The sequence below is a fragment of the Nycticebus coucang genome, chromosome 3, assembly GCF_027406575.1.
Source record: "Nycticebus coucang isolate mNycCou1 chromosome 3, mNycCou1.pri, whole genome shotgun sequence".
Taxonomy (NCBI): domain Eukaryota; kingdom Metazoa; phylum Chordata; class Mammalia; order Primates; family Lorisidae; genus Nycticebus; species Nycticebus coucang.
Window position 1 is genome coordinate 68,382,100 of NC_069782.1, and position 7,345 is coordinate 68,389,444.

The following is a 7,345-nucleotide window of genomic DNA, read 5'->3' on the forward strand; positions in this document are numbered from 1 at the left end:
GTGTCTTCATTGTCATTTTGTTCCAAAAATTTGGCAATTTCCTTCTTGATCTCACCTCTGACCCAGCTATCATTCGGCATAAGGTTATTTAACTTCCATGTTTTTGTTTGAGTATGCAGATTCCTGTTGTTACTCATCTCAAGTTTTATTCCATGATGGTCCGAGAAGATGCATGGAATAATTTGTATTCCTTTAAATTTACTGAGGTTAGACTTGTGGCCTAAGATTTGATCGATTTTGTAGTAAGTTTCGTGGGCTGATGAGAAGTATGTGTATTCAGTTTTGTTGGGATGAAATGTTCTGTAGATGTCTGCTAAATCTAAATGCTGGATGGTTAGATTTAAATCTAGAATTTCTTTACTCAGCTTTTTGTTGGAGGATCGATCCATCACTGCCAAAGGAGTGTGAAAATCTCCGACTATCTTGGAGTTGGAGGAAATAAAATTGCTCATGTGTGTTAGAGTTTCTCTTATAAATTGAGGTGCATTCTGGTTGGGTGCATAGATATTAATAATTGAAATCTCATCATATTGAGTCTTACCCTTAACAAATATGAAGTGACCATTCTTGTCCTTCCTTACTTTTGTTGGTTTAACGCCTATTGTATCCGCAAAAAAATTGCAACACCTGCTTTTTTCTGGTTACCATTTGCCTGAAATATTATGAAAACAGGCTGGTGTGGGGACATGGGGAGAGACAAGTACATTTAGGTTCAGTGGCTCAGGTGAAGTAGAGCGGCTTCTTCACATTGATGCCATATTCACTGAGGGCAGGGGTCAAGTCCTCCATGGTTAGAGTATACTTGCGGTCCTTGCTATTGCTCCGGGAGCTGCCAGAGGCTGTACCCTTCATTTTGCAGTGCTGTAGGGCATCATTGGCAATATCTGAGATGAATTTCTGGGCAGCTAGGGACATAAGCCGAATTATGCGTGGGTCTGAGGCCTCAAAGCCAGCACGGTTCAGGTAGTAACCAGTGACTGCATCAGGGATCGTAGGGGTGTAATCCTCCAGCTGCATTAAGAAGTCCACCAGAGGCGTGCTGGACACCACTGGCTTCACGTCGGGTTGGCCGCGCTCTGCGGTAGGTAAACCTGGTTAGACATGGCCGCCTCTGGAGAGCCGCTCCACCTGCTGACCCGGTAGCCTCCCTGAGCTGCTCGTCTGGCTCCCCGGCTGAGCCGCCAAAGGTCACGCGCCACCAGCCGTGGCTCCAGCCCCACGTGCCCCAGCTGTCCCCGTGGGGCTGGCCTTGTTCTCTGCGGCGGTACTGGCAGGCAGCATGACGGGAGCAGAGAGCTGGGGCGCTGGACCTCGGGGTCCCCGCCGGAGCCGCTGCAGCTCATCGGGCTGGTGGGCATTTGAAATATTTTCATCAAACTGGTTAACATAGCCTTCACTGCATTTTCTTAGTTATTGTATTCAGACATTTATATTCTACACTTAGTAAATTTCACATGTATCCTTGGAAGATGCACTGTAGGTGTGGTCCCACCAATTACCTTGCCTCCAACCTCCCCCCTCCCCTTCCCTCCTTCTCCTCTTTCCCCATATTCTTGGGCTATAATTGGGTTATAGCTTTCATATGAAAGCTATAAATTGGTTTCAAGGTAGGGCTAAGTACATTGGATACTTTTTCTTCCATTCTTGACATACTTTGTTAAGAAGAATATGTTCCAGCTCCAACTATGTAAACATGAAAGAGGTAAAGTCTCCATCTTTCTTTAAGGCTGCATAATATTCCGTGGTGTACATATGCCACAATTCCTTAATCTATTCCTGGGTTGATGGGCACATGGGCTTCTTCCATGACTTAGCAATTATGAATTGGGCTGCAATAAACATTCTGGTTCAAATATCTTTATTATAATGTGATTTTTGGTCTTCTGGATCAAAAATCCAGAAGGATCCAGTAGGATCAAATGGCAGGTCTATTTTTAGATCCCTAAGTGTTCTCCAAACGTCATTCCAAAAGAAACTTATTAGTTTGCATTCCTACCAACAGTGTAGAACTGTTTCCTTTTCTCCACATCCATGCCAAATTCTCTGGTTTGGGGGTTTTTGTAATGTGGGCTAATCTTACTGGAGTTAGATGATATCGCAAAGTAGTTTGATTTGCATTTCTCTAATGATTAAGGATGATGAGTATTTTTTCATATGTCTGTAGGCCATGCGCCTGTCTTCTACAAAGAAGTTTCTCTTCAAATCCCTTTCCCACCCTGAGATGGGATCACTTGCTCTTTTTGTGCTAATACATTTGAATTCTCTGTGGATCTGCTTATTAAACCTTTGTCGGAGACATAACCTGCAAATATCTTCTCCCGTTCTGTGGGCTGTCTGCTTCTTTACTCACTGTGTTCTTGGCTGTGCAGAAGTTTTTTAGTTTGATCAGGTCCCAGTAATGTATTTTTGGTGTTGCTTCAATGGCCTGGGGGAGGGGGGAGTCCTCCTCATAAAACATTTGCCCAGGCTGATTTCTTCAAGTGTTTTCCCTGCACTTTCTTCTAGTATTTTTATAGTTTCATGTCTTAAGTTTAAATCTTTGATCCAGTGAGAGTCTATCTTAGTTAATGGTGAAAGGTGTGGGTCCACTTTCAGTCTTCTACAGATTGCCAGCCAGTTCACCCAGCACCATTTGTTGAATAGTGAATCTTTTCCCTTTGAATGTTTTTAATTGGCTTGTCAAAGATCAAATAATGGTAGGTAGCTGGGTTCCCTCATCTCTTGGTTCTCTATTGTGTTCCATACACCTATCTCTCTGTTTTTGTGCCAGAACCATGCTGTTTTGATCACCACCGATTTATAGTATAGTCTGAGGTCTGGTAGTGTGATTCTTCCTGCTTTGTTTTTATTTCTGAGTAATGTCTTGGCTATCTGAGTTTTTTTCTTCTGATTCCATTTGTGATGTGAGCTAATTCCATGGGAGTTAGGTGATACCTTAGAGTGGTTTTGAGTTGTACTTCTCTGATGATTAGGGATTATGAGCATTTTTCCCTGTGTTTGTTGGCCATTCATCTGTAATCATCAGAGAGGTTTCTGTACCAAGTCTCTTGCCCATTTACAAAATGGGGTATTTTCTCTTTTCTTGTTGATTAATTTGAGTTCTGGGTAGATTCTACTTATTGTCCTTTGTGAGATTCATAGCATGCACATATCTTCTTCCATACTAAAGGCTGTTTGCTTTAGTTGTGGTACCCTTAGCTGTGCAGAAGATTTTTTGACTTGTGTCCCATTTTTTAATTTTTGATGTTTCTGCAATTGCAAAGGGTGGTCTTCTTCATAAAATCTTTTCTGAGGTCAATTTTGTCAAGCTTTCCCCCCATACTCTTTTTGGGTCCAATTTCAGTCTTCTACGTATGGCTATTTATTAAATAGGTATTCTTTTCCCCAGGGCATGCTTTTGTTTGGTTTGTCAAAGATAAGATGTTTATATTTGGCTGGGTTCATCTCTAAGTTCTCTATTCTGTCTCATAGATCTATAACTCTATTTTTGTGCTAGTACCACACATGTCTCTTGAGTATTTCTCTCCTGACAAGAAACAAAATGTTTAGAAATTCCACCTACCTTAAAGAGTTTAAATGGAGAATTAAGTAATATTTTAAGGGTCATTAGAAATTCTTTTATTGTTTCAGATTGCGGGTTCAAAGAATTAGGTTACAATGTTTACATTCTTAGATAAAGTCCCTTTTATAATTGTGTCCTGCCCTCAAAATGTCTGCCATATACCCTTACATTGTGCCCATTAAGTGGAAGCACACCAATTCCCTGCCCTTCTTCCCTCTCCTCCCTTTCTTGTCCCCTTCCCCCACCACCCTGAATTGATTTAAGTTTTTCTCTTACGTGGGTATGTATTAGATCATCTGTTGGCTTCATATTAAAATTGAGTACATCAGAATAGTCCACATCACAAAGTCTCAAACCTGCAGTTGCTATCCATGGATGTGGAGAGAAGGAAACACTTTACACTGTTGGTGGGACTGTAAAGTAATACAATCTTTTTGGAAGGTCATTAGAAACTTTCAGGCTCACAGCAGATGTTCTACAGATAGCAGCCATTGTGAATGTGTCCTACTTTTTTAATCATTAAGCTCAATGTGACGCCAGAAAATCTCTTGGGGTAGGAATTTAGTCTATTATCATCCTGCTCCTGTGAGACAGTAAGCAGGAATAGAGATCACAACGCAGCCCTCCTCCCAGGGCCTGATGCATAGTGTCCATTACTCTCTGCTTGGTTGAATTCAAGGACATTTTCTCTTTTGCTCTCATGCTGACACCAAATAGTCACAATAAGTATTTTTAGACTCTTTAAAGTATATTACTATCTTCTACTCTTGGGAATATCTATAAAGGTGATGTTCCTTGTTGCATCAAATTATCTCTCTAACTCTTCTAGAAAGTCATCGTACTCTTCAAAGAACTCTTATCTTCATTGTTACAAGTCTACAGCATATAATTCATAAACATTAATGTCAGTACTACTATGGAATGCTTGCATGTCTGTTTCCCCCTCCCAGGCAGGTCATTTTATTTTCCACTTATTTATTAACTCCCATGAAAAAATGGAATCATCTTATTGACGAAATTAAAGTTTATCTCCTTCATGTGTCCTCATTACCAATGTGAAAATTTCTCCAATCTAGACCCTCACATGATAAAAAAGGATAACATCACACAATTTACTAAGAAGGTAGCTTTTTATAATCACTTGCTCATAGAATATTCAGTAGAAACAGAGCTGAGTGCATTCAAAACAATCTGAATTTTATGTTTTGGCATTTGTTCTGAGATTTGAGGCAGTACACATGATTTCCTGGTAATTATGATTATTTTAGATAACTTTAATAAAAGAAGACCACTTTTGAGATTCCTTTCTAGGTAACCAAGAGAGATTGAATGAACATAAAAGGTATTGCAGGAATAATTGTGACCCTGATTGGCTATTTATTAAATAGGCAATAGTGAGTGGAAATTCAAGCTCTTCTTTGAGCCATTCTTTGATCATGAAGATTCAAAAGTGTTTAGAGTATAAAAGAGAAGAAGCATGTGATACTAAAGTGAATTCACATACTGTTTACTTACCTAAACAATTTTTTAAGGAGGAGATATTTATTAGAAGGGAAGAAGTCACATTTGTAGTTAGAACTGGAAAATTTTGAGCAGAAACAGCAAGATTATACAATGAAATAATGTAGACCACAGCACTAGATCCTTCACTTGAAACCAGATTCATTAGACATGGACACCAAGTCTCCACACTTTAATGAGTAGATATATATCATCAAAACAAATCCATTTTAATTTAATTTATGGATGAAAATTATACTCCTTCATATTTAAGGTGATCTCTGAGTGTAAAACCTAATAAAGTCAATCAATTTATGCAAATTTGTCTTTCTGTGTAGAGTACACTTGCAACACGTCTTTGAGAAGCAAAGTTTTATCTTTCCACTATTACAAGGAAATGTGGTAGGCTCTGGGGACACAGAACTAAACAGAAGTCAGGATCCTACTAAGGAAAGTAAAATGCTATAGCTAGCTGGAAAAGACACTACTGTGTTAAAGTTTAAATTATGAAGAAAATCAGTTAGGGTAATGATAGAGAAGGTAATTATGGACCCAAACTAAAAAACAGTGCTCTCAGATACTTATCTATGATAAAATTAAGTTATTTATTTTTTAATTAAATCATAGCTATGTACATTAATGCAATTATGGGTGCTGGTTTTATATGCAATTTGAAATACTTTCATCAAACTGGTTAACATAGCATTCACCACATTTTCTTAGTTTTTGTGTTAAGACATTTATATTCTACACTTAGTAGATTTAACATGTACCCTTGTAAAATTCACCATAGGTGATAAAATTAAATTAATGCCCTTATAGTTTCCAAGTGTATTGTCTTTTGTATAACTAATACAACTCACCACTATATGAGACAAATAGGAATCTCCAGCTTGTTTCTGATCCTATTTGGGAAGTAATTTTGGCTCTAAGCCTCTGAAATTACAGGCACATCTTGAAAAATGACTCTTTATTGCTTCTCCAGGAAAAATTGTTTCAAAGCCCTCTTTATGTCTTTATTCCTCAGACTGTAGATGAAGGGGTTCATCATGGGAGTAACCATCTTGTACATCACTGAAGCTATTGCACTGGAGTATGAGTTGTGGGTGGCAGCAGAACTGAGATACACCCCTAGGCTTGTGCAGTAAAATAAGGAGACAACTAAGAGGTGAGAAGCACAAGTAGAAAATGCTTTATACTTCCCCTGATCTGAGGAGATTGCACGTATGGAGGAAACTATCTTAGAGTAAGAGTAAAGGATCCCAGCAAAAGAACTACCACCTACCAGTGCAGATCCTAAATATATCATCATGTCATTAAGAAAGGTGTCAGAACAGGCAAGGCTGACCACCTGTTTAATTTCACAGAAAAAGTGGGGGATTTCCACGTCTACACAAAATGACAGTGACAACACCATTAAACTGTGTAATGATGAATGCAGGACACTCATAATCCAGGATGCCAGAACCAACAGTGCACAGAGCCTGGGGTTCATGATGACTGTGTAATGCAAGGGGTGACAGATGGCCACAAACCGGTCATAGGTCATCGTGGTCAGCAGAAAGATGTCCAATGCTGCAAAGAGTATAAACAAGTATATCTGAGTGATGCAGCCTGCATAGGATATGACTTTTCTCTGTGTCATATCCAGATGGATGCTGGATGTTCATCAGCATCTTTGGGATGGTTGTGGAGGTGAAACAGATGTCAGCAAAAGACAGGTTAGAGAGGAAGAAGTACATGGGGTGTGTGCAGGTGGGAGTCTGTGCTGATGGCCAGAATGATGAGCAGGTTCCCAAGCACAGTGATCAGGTACATGGACAGGAATAGCCCAAAGAGGACTGGCTGCAATTCTGGGTGCTCTGAAAATCCCAGAAGAAGAAATTTTGAAATATGTGTGTTATTTTCTGATTCCATCTGGTTTCTGTGACTATCACAAAGAAAGAAAAGGAGACCATGACACATAGAAGCACTAATAACCAGTCAAAAATGCCATCATGTATAGTCTACACTCAAGAAGATAATTTCTTGAGATACATTGCTAAGAAGAATATGTTCCAGCTCCATCCATGTAAACATGAAAGAGACTCTAAGAAGCACCATCTTTCTTTAAGGCTGCATAATATTCCATGGTATTCATGTACCACAATTTATTAATCCATTCCTGGGTCGATGGGCACTTGGGCTTCTTCCATGACTTAGCAATTATGAATTGGGCTGCAATAAACATTCTGGTACAGATGTCTTTGTTATATTGTGATTTTGGTCTTCTGGGTATATACC

General features: G+C 39.3%; 2 pseudogenes across 1 annotated transcript; both read right to left on the reverse strand.

The window, feature by feature from the left end:
* Positions 1 to 664: 664 nt before the first annotated feature.
* LOC128581000 (transcription initiation factor TFIID subunit 10-like) lies at positions 665 to 4,264 on the reverse strand (annotated as a pseudogene). The gene is made up of 2 exons (XR_008378763.1): positions 4,220 to 4,264; positions 665 to 1,347 (listed from the first exon to the last, which is right to left on the reverse strand). The product of XR_008378763.1 is annotated as a transcription initiation factor TFIID subunit 10-like (transcript).
* Positions 4,265 to 6,032: 1,768 nt separating this feature from the next.
* Positions 6,033 to 6,979, reverse strand: LOC128581462 (olfactory receptor 7A17-like; annotated as a pseudogene).
* Between the last annotated feature and the right edge of the window lie 366 nt (positions 6,980 to 7,345).